This window comes from Anas acuta, chromosome 1 (genome assembly GCF_963932015.1).
Source record: "Anas acuta chromosome 1, bAnaAcu1.1, whole genome shotgun sequence".
Classification (NCBI taxonomy): domain Eukaryota; kingdom Metazoa; phylum Chordata; class Aves; order Anseriformes; family Anatidae; genus Anas; species Anas acuta.
The window spans coordinates 111,329,075-111,343,385 of NC_088979.1; the positions used below are offsets into that span (position 1 = coordinate 111,329,075).

Sequence of the window (14,311 nt, forward strand, 5' to 3'; positions counted from 1 at the left end):
TCACAGAAGAACAAATGCTCCTCCTGCAACACTGCAAAGACTTTGTGATAGAAAAAGATTCTAGTTTATGCTTCATCTACAAATCAGTCATTTCAGATTGCAGCAGAAGTCTGGTTACTTTGGAAGCTGTAAAGCCATATTGTGCTAATCAATAGAAACAATGCCACATAAAAATTACAGTGGAAGAATTAGAAATAGCTCAGAAAAAACACATCTTAGGAAGAACAAGAGCAAAATCAGCTTTTCAACATTTGCTTGTTTATGAGGGGGGACATCTACATAAACAAGTTTGTTCATTCCACAATTCCTCTAAAAGTAGGTCAGGTTTTTTCTCTCCTCTCCCTACATGGCAAAAAATGATTTGAGAAAAATATATTTCAGAGAGAAAAAATGAAATAGCACTGACAGATGGCATATGATTTATACTTTTAATTTAGTCCATGTCATACTCCCCTAAAAAGATGCAGCTGGTCACTACAGAAGAAGGCTGCCTCTTTACTTGCAAATGGATCAGGTAAAGAGGTGCATTAAACTTTCCCAGAGCACAGATAACACAGGAAGAAAAGGGAGAAAGTCAGACTCATTCACTTGGACGCTACTGTATTAATCTAGACTGGAAGAGTTCTGCAAGGAGCAGACAGAAAGTCCAGTCCCCTTGCATCTTCATGCTGTAACATCTGCAGTGCTGAACAGTCACTACCAAGTAATTGGACAGAGAGAAAACAGTGGAAAGACCCTCTCCTACAAGGACACGACATAGAATAAAGGGGGCTTTTGCTTGCAGATACTTGCTCTTCCCATATGGCAAATTTGTTCACTTCTTTAAAGGATCAATAGTCTAGCTTATCCTCCAGAATTTGTCATCCTTCAACTGTTTTGGGGGTGCTCACTGAAGAAAACCATATGAGAACCAACAAAATGCTCTGACACTGATGCGACCAAACTGGTCGAAATGCAGCAATCAAGAAGAAAGTGACTGTCTTGGGAAAAAGATAAAACCTGCTCAGCTCACACGATTAAATCACAGCGGGATCAAAGGGGCTTACTGATTTATTAGTGACATGTAATTAAGCGGGAAGCAGAATATATGTTTCAGGGTCGATATCAACAACACGACATAGACCACAAAACTAGACAGGTACAGATGTTACCACACACCTCTACATTTATTTCTAAGCACCCTCCTGTAACCAGCTGCCCCCAGCTGCCTTCCAGGGGCTCACCTCCCCAGGCCACGTCAGGCCTCCTCAGGTGGCAGCGCAGCAACATGGCCACCCTGCTGCTGCCCAACCCCACACTGGTGGCACGATGGGCTGCATCCCACTGGGAGGCCGCACTACATGGTCTAGGCAGTCTGATTTCCCAAAGGGAGCCACATGGACTCCCCCTCACAAACCATGGAAACCAAACCCCACAGGCTAGCAAGCTAGGTGCCTCATGTTGTCCTCAGAGGAAGGCCTGTGACTAATAAGATGACAAGGGAATTCAGCTTGTAAGGGACCTCAGGAGGCCTCTAGCATAAATCCAGCTCAGTGCAGGGTCAGTCACAGTATCCAACTAGGTTGCTCAGGGCTTGATCCAGTCCGGTCTTGAAGTCCTCCAAGGCTGAAGCTTGCATAGCTGCCCGATGGTCCTCACGGCAGAGGGTAATTTTTCCTTATATCCCATCTGAACCTCTCGTTTCAGATTCTGCCCATCTCTCATCCTCCTGCTATGAACAGCTGGGACCCATCTGCTCGATATATGTGGACAGGCTCCTGTTAGGTCCTCACAAGGCCATCCTTTTTCCGTGCTGAATGAGCCCAGACTTCAGCCCTGGTTTACCACCACAGACAGTCACTAGAACACGTTTTCATCACATTTCTTTCACAATTCTCACAAAAAACTGTTCTAGGACATGAATAGTAATACAAAGCCTGTGGCCCAGAATACAAACTGTCGGGATGTTTTCCTTTACTGAGGACTGCAGTTCATCATGGGATAGGGAAGTAGCCACAGCGGCACAGGTTATCTAGAGATAAAAGCATTGTGTGAAACAGACATTATGCAAGACTCCACCAGAAATAACCATAGACTTTCCAGTGGCTCAAATAGAGTTCAAAAAAAAAAAAAAAAAAAGCCATCTCAACAGATGACACTTCCAATATAATTCTACATTTTAATAATACGTGTATTTAGATACTCATTGAGTCTGACACTTCCCAAAGCCTCTGAGGAGGTATAGGGAACATACCTGCCCCCCCTGGAGGGAGCTGCAGAGTGAGCAAGGAGCAGAACATGTCTGCAGGTTGTTACAGAAAGGCAACCTTACTCTATAGTGATTTTTGTCCAGTCTAATCAGACAATGGCGATCACAAAATTGGGCATGTCCTGTGTGGCCAAGCACTGGTGGAGCACACAAATAGCAGAGGAAAGCAATAGTTACCTCTACAAAGAGAGGATGCTACCTTCTCTTGCAGTGAGGGCCTGGTACTCTCCAAAAATTAAACTCCCCGGTCTCACCAACAAGTAAAATGCTCCATCGGGTTCATGAGTTCCCTTTTATACCACCCTTGGCACACCATGCTCTCACATGGGCAGTTGCCTTGCCCTGTCCCCTTCCCAGACAAAACCATAAATTCCACCCATTTAAAAATCAGGCATTATGTCATTAATTCTCAGCAACAGAAGACTCAAAAATCCCCGTGGCTCTGACCTGCCATAACACAGGCCACATACCAAACACCTGTGGTTCAAAGACAAGCTCTGTAAAGCATGCTTAGCATCCCTGTGAAATCCCCTGGCGAGTGGCAGTACATTTTAAGTAGTCTCCTCTCCTCTGAATGACCTGGATGGAAAACACACTGCCAAGTGAATTTTTAAGGCTTTACAGGGATGCAGTTAACTCCTCTCGCCAGGGAAGGCTTTATAGACCAAAGATCTTAACCTCTGTCTGTAAACATAAGACAAAGCAAGGATCCAGGAGTCAAATATCAGCTCAAGCTGTTTTAAAGTTCATACACGCAAAGCAAGAGTACACCAGAAAGGTAACAGGTAATAAGATTTGATGTCTTTTGTAGAACTTAAAAATAATTTCAGCTTTTATGTAAAACAAATCCCATCTCAAGGAAAAAAATAGCATGCCTGTTTCAAACACTTGATATCTGTCTATTCCCCTTGCTAATCGATACGCAGAAAGGACACTGCTTTTGGCACTCTTCCAGCCTAAGCTGCATGCGTGTCCTTCCACCACATAGCACTACAGGGATCACATCGGAATGGTGTCAGCACACCATCTCTTTCCCCAGCACAGTTTCCAGCACAAATATGCAGCACTATAAGACAAATAACTACTCCAAGGCAACAAACATACAAGGCTAAGAATAGAAAAATAGCAACTGCTGGGGGAGGACGGAGGATTAAGTTCTCAAACAAAATGCTGAATAAAATGTGTGCATCACTTGCTAAACGGAGAATGAAAAATGGTCTCACCCAAAAAACAGTCCACTAAAACTTGGACAACTTCAAAATCTGAAGTAGAGGCAAGAAGCACTTATGAAATACAAATCCAATTTTGAACATCAGTGCTTATTCTTAGTGCTCTTGGAAACATTAGTCATGTTTCAGTACAAACCAGAATACAAACTCGTGCATCTCTTGCCAGCAAATACCACATCCATCAGTAATTTTATATGGATTCAATTTATTTTAGAGAAACTTGCTATCCTTGCACCATGGTTTTATCCTTGGTCCCTCAAAAACCGAGGTCATTATTTAAAAAGATGCAAAGTCATCTGACAAAGGGTGTACAGGGAAACTGTTTAGCCTATCTTAGAAAGCACCCACAGAAGAGAGGGGTAAAAAAAGAAAAAGCTAGATTCAAAGTCATTAGGCAAGCTTCAAAAGTAAAGGAGAGACAGCTGTTGATTTAGTCCTGAGAAAATGAGCATCATATTAAATTCTCTGCCCACTCTTGTCTCAGCAGCTGATTCCCATTCCCACAGATGGCCTGCCTGCTCTGAAAGCTTTCCTGCAGCACCCTCTGCCAAAAACTGTGCCTGGAATGTCAGCAAGTAGAAAGAAAAAAAGCCATAATTTGCATTCAAATTTTTGTAGATATAAGGGTTATAGTGGGAAGTCTACCCAAATGCACCACCCAAATAAATGAGATGTATACTGCATCTGCCAGTCTCTTGATAATACAGTATATGCTGGGAAACAATAGATGAATTTAGGCACCTGTTACAAAAAACACTCCTACTGTAACACACTTGGGACAGGGAGCCAGATTGCAGGGGATCACTGACCAAGGTGCCTGACACTATGAAAGTCTGGCTTGCAGTGGAAGGTGTTGGGGCTGGGTCTGCAGCTGTGACCTTGCGTGCCAGCCAGGCAAGCAGAGCAATGCCCCGTGGTGCCCATTGACACATGACCAGAGGGGTCAGCACCATCACAGGTGTGATGTGGGACAGAAATTGCTTTCCACTTGTTGTACCCACCTTTACGCACTAATAAATTACAGGCTTGGGGTCACCAAGTGTTACAATATTGTTTTTGTTACTGAGACAAGCTGCCCCCCAAGATGTATAATTGCTTCCTATTTTATTTAATGGTACTAGGCTGCAGAGAAGCAATATGTGTTGCTTTTTTTTTGGGGGGGGGGGGGGGGGGGGGAGGGGGGTAGAGAGATGGCAGGTGGTTCTTATTTCTGATGTCACCAGGTAAGTTTGCCCTGCTTCTACAGGAGAAAACACAAAGGGGATGCATGTGGTTAGGGACGCCACAGAAACCCACACTGAGCAGATCCACCAGACAGCTAAATTCATGTGAAGGGGACTGAAATGTTTTATTCTCAAATGAAACAGAGCTAGCCACAGTGCTGAAATGGGTTTTGAGAGCAGAATTTTTAGCCCACAAGTTTTAGCTATAAAACTACAACTCCAGCTTCTTTAAAGTTACCATCGATTTACAGCAGTGGATTGAGAGCTCTCAGTCCATCCCACCTCTCCTTCTCATATCTTTTTTTTTTTCTTTAAACAGGGTAATTACTTACAAAAAAATTAAACTCATTCTCTCTCCTCTCTCCTTAGATGATTGATTCTCTAAAATCACTTAATGATATTCAACTACTATGTCAAGCATAATTGACTAACCTAAGGTTTAAAGACACCAGCTATTATTAATGAAGTGTTTTAAAACACATTTTGCTGATGTAGCTACTGCCAGAATTTATAACAGAGCTCTACATGCTCTCAGAGCAGCATAGCACTCCTCGGCTGCATTGCTACAGAAGTGATACATACCATTTCTCTTGGGTTTGGGGGAGAAGGGGGCTAAAGCACAGAAATCACACATGAAGAAATACTTCTAAAATATAATGTCTACAAATGCAGATGCCTAAAAGATTAAGTACTTGCAGAAACTAAGCAGCAGAAAGACATTACACTGCTTTTTTTTTTTTCCTCTCCTGCTGACCTAGGATTTCTATGCCAGCTAAACTTGACAAACTAGCTCTAGAAGGTGCAGACTCATATTGAAAAATCAAAGGTTTAGGCTTTTTGTTCCTGTTTTGAAGCTCTGTAGCATAAGTGTATCTAATGCAATCCACAGGAAAAAAAAAAATATCTTGCCCTATTTACATTATGAGTCTGGTCTCAATGTAAATCAGAAATCCTTGAATTTTTAGTGGAGGGCAGCAGCAGGAAGAGAAAGAAGAAATAGCAAATATCAAATATCACTTCTTTAAATTTCAGATAATCTACTGGTGCTTAGATGTACAAGCTTCTCTTATCAGTATGTCTGGCTCTTGCCTGTGACAGGAAGCTCACAGCTTTTCCAGAAGCCAGCAGAAATAGCCAGTACTAAATGAAAGACACTGGACTGCAGATAGCTAGGCTCCAGGGCAGCTTCCTTTTCCAAGTCACATCTTCAGGTTGAGGTTGCCTCAGTTGAACCTACCCTACAAAGATGACAAGTTGAACTTGACTTGTGTCTATTCAAAAGAACAGGCACAGGATCTGATTCTTTGGCTGCTTATTCAAGGTTCAGAAACATGACACCTCCTCAGAACTGCTTACCGTTTGCAGCAATAGAGAGCAGAGATGAAATCAAGTCTGAAAAATTTGGCTTCTTGCCATTACAAATACCAGATCATCATTCAAGAACAGTTAGGTAGATAAGACACTGTGTGCCTTTCAAGGTAATTTTAATATTCAGACATCAAAGCAACAGCAAAATCACTGACAGGCAATCAGCAAAAACTAAAGCAGAAATGAAGTTATTTTCCACTTTTGTGCTATACCACTTAGCAATTAACATCTGCTTCAAAGTTTCGTAGGTGTTGGGAAAGTTAAAACATTACTGATACCCTTCCAGTGGTGGCTATTACATTCCCCTGGTCTGGAAGATGATGACTATCCTCTGGCCACAAATCCCCTAAAAACCTTAAAAAAAAAATAAAATAAAAAAAAAAAAAAAAAGTGCCAGCCTGGGAAAAATAGTTTCAATTTCAGTACAGCAAGAGAGCACACAGAACTTACACAAACCCTCCCTTTGCAGAACAGAGTCCACGGGAGAAAGATCTATGCATATACATGTACATCACAGTTGTGCTTAGATGGAAAACTAGAATCTAAATATATCTATACAGAGCAGGACCTCCTTCTTACATTTTCTCCTGCGGTTGGAAGCAAGTGTCACCAGGGCAATACCATGATACAACACAGCAATTCATGGTTGCAGTTGTTTTTCTGTCCTCGAACCCAAACCTGGCTGTTTTGTTGTTGGTTTTAAGGATACGAAGGAGCTAGATTTGAGACAGCTAGAGTGTTATCACTTCTAACTCAAGGGTATCTAGGAAAACAGTCAGCAGGGACAGATGGGCTTTTCAGAGCATGCATTTCAATTCTGGGTTCAATTTCTTACAACTAGATTCTATCCAAAACCCTTCTTCACAGGAGAAAGGGCCAGGATGGCTCCAGCTGTCTCCTTAGACTTTGAAGTGAAAAAGTTCAGGAAAAAATATTTCTTCCTCAGCTCAGGTCATTATTATGGCCATGGCTATGCACATTGTGGTGTAACAGCTTGCCTCTGGAAGATATTACCATCAATGGGGACAGTGGACACGGAGAGAAATTAAGCATCCAGTGTGCTGGGGTTTGGGGTTTTTACTGATTATCTGGTTGAGCCCAGCCATGTCTGCCACCTGTGAGTAATTTTTATATTATCTGTCCTAGCATGAGACAATATCAACGAGGCTTAAGTAAAACTGTCCTATTCTGAAGTCAGCAAGAGCACAACTCAAAGGTGTGCTGCTGTCTGTCATATATGTTGTCTTTGTGCAAAGAAATTTCCTAAGACATTCTCACAGCAACAATGATTAGAAGCAACAGAAATCATTGTTACCACAGGTCTCGAAGCTTGCTTAGGGAGAGTTTCAACAGGAATCGTTCAACTCCCTGTGACAATGAAGTCTCCTTTCAGAAGAACTATAACTGGGTGGTAAAAACAAGATAGCAAACAGTTCCTCAGTAACTGATGTGCAGAAAGAACAGTTCTGAAATAAGCCAGGGAATAAAAACAGCAAGAAGACTACAATAAAAGAACAGGCATGCATCTCTACTGCAGTAGAGACAGCCTATATTCCTGCTGATATTAGTGTCTTCTTTGGTCCTGTTATTTATCATTTGTTATGTGGTAGCACTTAGAAACCTCAGGCTTGAACACGGCTGCCATTAAACAAAGAGAATAAAAGTATGCTGCTCTCTCCTGTTGAGCAAATCTTGTTAAATTCTTCAGAAAAAAAAAATCTTGTGGAAACAAATATTCGCATTATGCTGTTTTAGATCTGTTCAGGTTGAAAGTTAAAAATTCTTTTAATAAAAGTGCTCATAAAAGTTAAATGTCTTGATATACTGTGTTAAACACATCTACCAGACAACGCAGTTTTGGTATTTTTCCTTTTTCCTACACATGTCAGTCATCTGAATTGAACCCAACACTTTGTGTTATTAAAGAGCAAAACCCAAAACCTCTTCAACGTTAATAACCCAAATCAAAAGTTGTACATAAATGCAAAGATAAACCCTCTTCACAAGGAAGAAGCCATGCAACTTAGCAGATTTGAGCCAAGTCATTGCCTCATGGAAAATAACGCATGGTTTTCCTCTAAAACACTAGTTCCTTTCTTATTTATTTTGACCATCGAATATAATTTTGCACAGAGCATTTTTCCCTTTAAAGTGCTAGAAGTCATTAGTAGCACTTACTGATATGAGATCCATTAGGTACTCTAGTAAATGCTCTCTATCGATTTATCATTAAAATTAATTTCAGCAATAACATTTTAATACTGAGTTTGGTAGTACTGTTCTACTTTAGCTTGGTTAGTTAAGCAGAGGAAAGCAGCTTTCCAAAGTGAAGTGCACACACAACTTTTTAAGCATTCCCCATTTTGAAGAAGCATAATCTCAACTATTCCTTGTTCATCCAGCATTCCTCTCCGCATCTCCAGTGGGAGAGATGGAACGAGAATTGCATGAGATTAACATATTTCTCCTACACATTAATAGCATTCTTAACCAAGTCTTGCACTAAGTTTAAAAATAAAAAATTAAAAAAATCCTTGAGGACAAACGTCCTCAAAGGCAGCAGTCTGACAAACTGTTGTGTCACCTGCTGTTGTACTGTACCCTTGCTACCCCTCTGTAACCCTTCATAACTTGCACATAGCAGAGGAGTGATTGGTGCTAGGCTGCACTGAGTTCAAATAAGTGAGTACCATTCTTCAAGTGTCAAAGGCGCAGAGCAAGGTGCACAAGGTGAAAATAGAAACACTGGAGGAAAGTCCATAAGCGATGTGGAACATTTTCAGGGACTACAGAACAAGAAAGACTTTCCATGGTCTGTCAAGCAGACATTTCCTACAAAGTGTTATTCTATTTCACCACCATTGCAATGGCCAGTTGCAGTTGTGAACTCTCTGAACGGTACCAGAAAAAATAAGTATATAAATAATAAAACTCTCATATTTAACATCTATTAACTAATTCCTGATTTCACTCTTCTAATCTAGTCTGATAGCCAAGATCTGCTTCCATTTTCTGTTAATAAGAAGTGAATCATAGGATAGTTCAGATCAGAAGTCTCCAGACCAACCGCCTGCCATCCATGGGATCAGAGTAGCTTCCTCAGGCCTTGATTCAGTTTGATTTTAAAATGCTCTAAGGCTGGAGACTACATAACTGCCCCACTGCCTCAGCATTCTTGGGGGTAAAAAATGTTCCTCTTTGCATCCATCCCAAACTTCTTGCTTTGTGTCCATTGCCTCTCATTTTCCTACCATACAATGCTATGAAGAGTCAGCCTCCAAGGTTGCTGTTATACACTCCTAAAGCCACCTCTCCACCATGCTGAAGAAGTCCAGTTCCCCTCAGCGTCTCCCAGAGGGCAAGTGCTCCTGAGCTCATTCCAGTAGTTGAGCTGAGTTACGCTGATACACCAAGCTGTGAATAAAAGTTTTCAAAGCAAAACACTTGCTTGACTTCAGACAGACAATGAGGGCTTCAGAGACTTATCAGACGCTTCCCTCCCACCAAAAAATAAAAATAATAAATAAATAAAAAGGAAAAAAAAAGGGGGAATTTCAACCCCCCACACTTGTTCTATGCAAGTGGTTTAAGACGGTCAGTGATCAGATACCAAAGACTTGTGGTAATATATTCCTCATTGTTAGCCCTACAGACACCAGAGCTGAGTTGAAAGGAGAGTGGAAGGGAGGGAAGATGCACAGGAAGGAGGAGAGCACGTGTTACCAGTAAGATGCACTGCACCAAAGGGACAAATCTGAAACTGATTCATGACTGGACTATGGTACAGTAATACCATACTCCATGACCTACCACACTGCCCTACTGGGGGCTCTCAATATTTTTCTTTGTATTTCTTCCACGATCTGAAAGTATACCCTCGTGTTTATATTTCTTAGAAAGACCTGTAAGTGCTCACCAAACAAAGGAACAACAAAAAAAAAAACACACTAAGCGTGCTGACTGCTGTTGCACAGGCAGCTGCATTTATCAAGTCATTGTTCTCAGAGGCACATGCTGTAGAGAAAATAGATGGTAACCTATTTATTCCTCCTCCCTTTCCCCTTCCCCCCCCCCCCCCCCCCAAAAAAAAAAAAAAAAGCAAGAAAAATCCTGTTAGATGCTCATTTTTAGAAGATTGACCCATCTGCCATAAACATGGAGGGGGTGAAGGGAACAAAGGAGGCCTCTGTTTCAGGTGCCAGGAGTCAAAACAAGGATGCTATCTCTATGTTGGTCAATGAAGCACCAGCCTCACAATAAAAAACTTCAGTTACACTGCATTTTTGCAGATAAATGAAAGCCAAATAAATGAACAAGCAATTAAACTTTTCCTAAACCCTAAATTGCATAAGAATTAGAGAGTTTGTTCAATATGAGAGTTTTGCCTAAGTACACAAGCCCAAGTTTCACCTGAGGAGTGATGGAAATTATGGAAAAAAAGGGAGGATCCTTAACTATAAGGATCCATAGCTCCTAATCACTGATTATCAGATATCCTCTCAGAATATAAGTCAATTTTTGCTTGCATATTCATTTGGTAACCTTCTCGCCAAAGCTGGATGAGTCAGTCATCATAGCTACCTATAGGTAAACTATGACCTAGCATGGACACAGTACCTTCATGTAAACACACTAGGGATCACATGTATATTTAGCAAGCAACAAACAGGATTCAAAAAAATCCCCACAGCAGCTGAAACATCGCATCAGGATCCCTTCCTCCCCAACATAACAGCAATGGCTACTAGAGAAAGCAGTGGGAAGAGTAAATAGACAAAAACCAACTAAACAAAAACATTTAAGCTTCTCCTTCCGAAGAAAAATAATAGACAAAATAATAGTAATCACAGATCACAATGGGATGTTCATAGCTCTCTTCATAGCTTTCTTGAATAGAGCAAGCCTGAACATAAATGGCTTCCCTTTCTGTATACAGTTTCTTCTCAGGAATAATAATGAAAAGGGAAGACTATCATCACTTGTTCTAGAAGGCAAACTTATTGAGATTAAATATATAGGGAAAAAAACAGATGCACATAAAATATCAAGACAGATTTAATGAAGGGCAACTAAAACTTTGAGAGATCATTTTTAATTTAAGTTTAACTGGAGAAAAGAGACAGGGCATTCTGTAATCCAGCTTTAAGTACTTTATGTTAAGAGGGGCTTCTTCAGAGAACGGCTGCATGTATGGATGCTGTGAAGTCATTCCAATAACTACAGTGACTTGCACAGCACTCGTTGCAATTCCACCTTCACCTTGCTGCTCCAGCTCCTCACACTCATGCTTCCAAGCCAACAGCCAATTAAAAACAGTACGTACTTGTGCACAAGCTGCTAGGAAGTGAGCATGCTTGCTCCAGGAAACCTCCACAAGCACAGAGGGAAAAACCACTTCCAGAATTCAGCAAGCTAGGTAATAAGCAAACAGAATGTCTTGCCACACGACACACCTTTTCCTTGCTGAAGAAAGGAAAGAAATTTCTTTTTTCACAGCCTTCCAATATTGTGCTTCAAGACACAGGGGTCTAGACAGACATGCAGTTACAATAGTTGTACAAGTTCTCTAACAAGAGAGGAAAAATCCTTTTTCACTCCCATGCCAAAATTGTTTAAAGACTTGAACTCAACTTTTCCAAATACCACCAGCTGTGGCAAACAGCAATACGAATATGAAAAAAATGCCTTGGGGAAAGGGAGGACTGCACTTTCCACAGCTGATGTCCAAACTTCTGTGCTTCTACATCACGCTCATAACAAGGATCTCATGGAAGTCAGAAAGCCACACTTTTCTGCAAGAGTTATCTCATTTTCTGGAATGTATGAACTCTTTAGTGCCACACTCTGCATGGAGCAAGCAATAAAGAAAGGTGATGTTGCTCAGTACAGTACTTGTGGACACCCCTAGCAGATATGCTAATCTGAAACAGTAGTAACCTTAGATGTTTCCAGGTACCCCCAGCTACCATCTTCAAAAAGTTAACTGCATGCTAGATCACAAATGGAAGCTCCTCTCCCAAGCACCCTGATGAGTTTGCATGCCTTCACAGGATGTACAAGATTTTCTGTGGCTCCAAACAGTGATCCACCATTAAGTACATACAGCTGCAATGAAGCATAGCCTCTTCCTTTAGTGATGATTTATTATGTGGTTTTCCTTCTACAGCTCAGTCAGGTTTTTCAACCATGACTGTGCAGCCAAGATCTCCTACTGGAATCTATTTCCTATGACTTTCAGCGTTTGTGCTGTTCAACCTGACAGAGAAAGTCAATTACAAAGCAGATTTAAGAAGCATAAGGAGACAGGAGTGGAGGATACAGACAATCCAGCTACACTAAAAATTTTCCTGAAGAGAGAAATTCACCCTCAGATGCTGCGTATGAGCCACAAATAACAGAGCAGTTGTGGTGAAATATAATGATTCCTTTATTTGGTCTCTGCATGTTCATTAAAAAAAAAAAAAAGTTACTGACAGGTCACTTCCTTCCCCTTCTCCCCCTTCATTAGGGTATTATATAGCGTATTCATTGATATTACACAGCCCATCTTCTACACTTAAAACGAAGCCATGTTTTGAAACACTTATTATATCACTGGGTCTACAACACAGAAGCGTTCTGACTGCCCAGCATGCAATATGTCTGCAATATTTTCAGGACTGAATAAAGTTGATAAATAGGGGATTTGAAAATTTGTAGGATCTGTTTTTCCATACTTGAATACGAGTTTGAACCTCCAGAGATGTTTGCCTACCACTGCCTCTTTTTTACTGCAGAAAGTTTAGAAATGAGTACTAATGTGCAGAAGTGTCAATGAAACGAGCAATATGACTGAGGAGCTTCTCACATGTTAAACTTCTCAGTTCCATCTGTGTTAACACACCTACTGCACAAGAAGCACCTCATTGCATATGCCATTCTCCCACTTCAAACTACAAGCAGAAGGACAGGGGGAAAAAAATAAGCGAGGGCAAAGAAAACCAGTTCACTGATGTGCACATCCTAAAATACTGCTCTGAACACAGTAGAGAGAAATCTATATATACCTTCAGACATTAATTCCCTGCTGTGGAAATTTACAGGAATTAGAGATACTATGCATGCTTTCCCATTGAAGCCCATAAGAAGCAGCATTTTGGCTACTGACTAGGTTTCCCCTTTATTGTTCATTTCTGGGGGCTTAGGAGGTAGGGAAGTCTCACAGGCTTTCATTAGTCACAAGCTTTTTTTTTTTTTCCAAATAACTTTGGATTTGGAATCCCCTTGCTTTTTGTTCAAATCTAGATTTCACACCTACGAAGATTTCAATTTATAATTTAGATTCTATTCTATGTATACCAACAACAAAAAGTAGCTATTGTATATTCCTTTTATAACATACATGATAACTGTCGATATTAAATCAAACCATGGATTAACTAAGTGGGACAGCATTAACATAACATATCAATATCTATGCTTTTGTGTCTAATACAAATTTCATGGTTCAGTGACAGATTTATTTAAATACAGGAGACACACAATACCAGAGCACTCAGAAAAAGCAACAACCATAAGAAAGTAAATTTAACTGTATTTCAAGGCACCAACCTTTCAAATCTCAGATTCACCTACAAGAACTCAGCAATTCATATTTAATAATGTGATACTAATAAAAATTAATAAATAATTATGTTAGTGAAAGAGGCAAATAAATAAATTTGGTATTTAATTCTCTCATTTAAATTTCTGTAAGCATATATGGAAAATAATAAGACAACCGCCATCTTAACACATAAGTGCAAAACAAAACATAGCATGCATATGTTATCTAGAATATTAACAGCAGGGTTCTAGTTGCTAATTTTATTATATAAATTGATGTATTATCAGAACAAGCTATGTTCTCATGTACAGAACAGCTAGAAAGTGCCTATGTACAGAAGATTGCAACTATAGATTAAATAATGCCTTAGATACTTAAACATGTTATCAGTTTTCAAACCATCTTTCCACAGCTTCTACAAATTTTCTGGATCTGCATTTGGCTCAATTCCAGCCTGCTGTTTCTACAGGAAGACTTGTCAGTAACCCTAATGCACGGGCATTACCTGCACAGGCCCCTGGTAGTTGTGCAGCACAGATGGAGTTTGCTAGCTACACACAGTTCTCAGCAGAGCCAAACACCTAAAACTCTCAGCAGCTAGATCCAGAACATCCCTCAGAGCTGTCAGGTGGCTTTGTTCTCTGTCAGCTTCTGCTGC

At 40.6% G+C, this 14,311-nt stretch overlaps 1 long non-coding RNA gene across 8 annotated transcripts in view; it reads right to left on the bottom strand.

Annotated features, from left to right (window-relative positions):
• Positions 1-1,032: 1,032 nt before the first annotated feature.
• The window catches only part of LOC137861416 (uncharacterized), a 48,608-nt gene continuing 35,329 nt past the window's right edge, over positions 1,033-14,311 (bottom strand). For all 8 annotated transcript variants that reach the window (XR_011099592.1, XR_011099593.1, XR_011099586.1 and 5 more), the window contains one exon: positions 1,033-2,011. This is a non-coding gene — a long non-coding RNA (uncharacterized lncRNA). The remainder of the gene's footprint in view (positions 2,012-14,311) is intronic.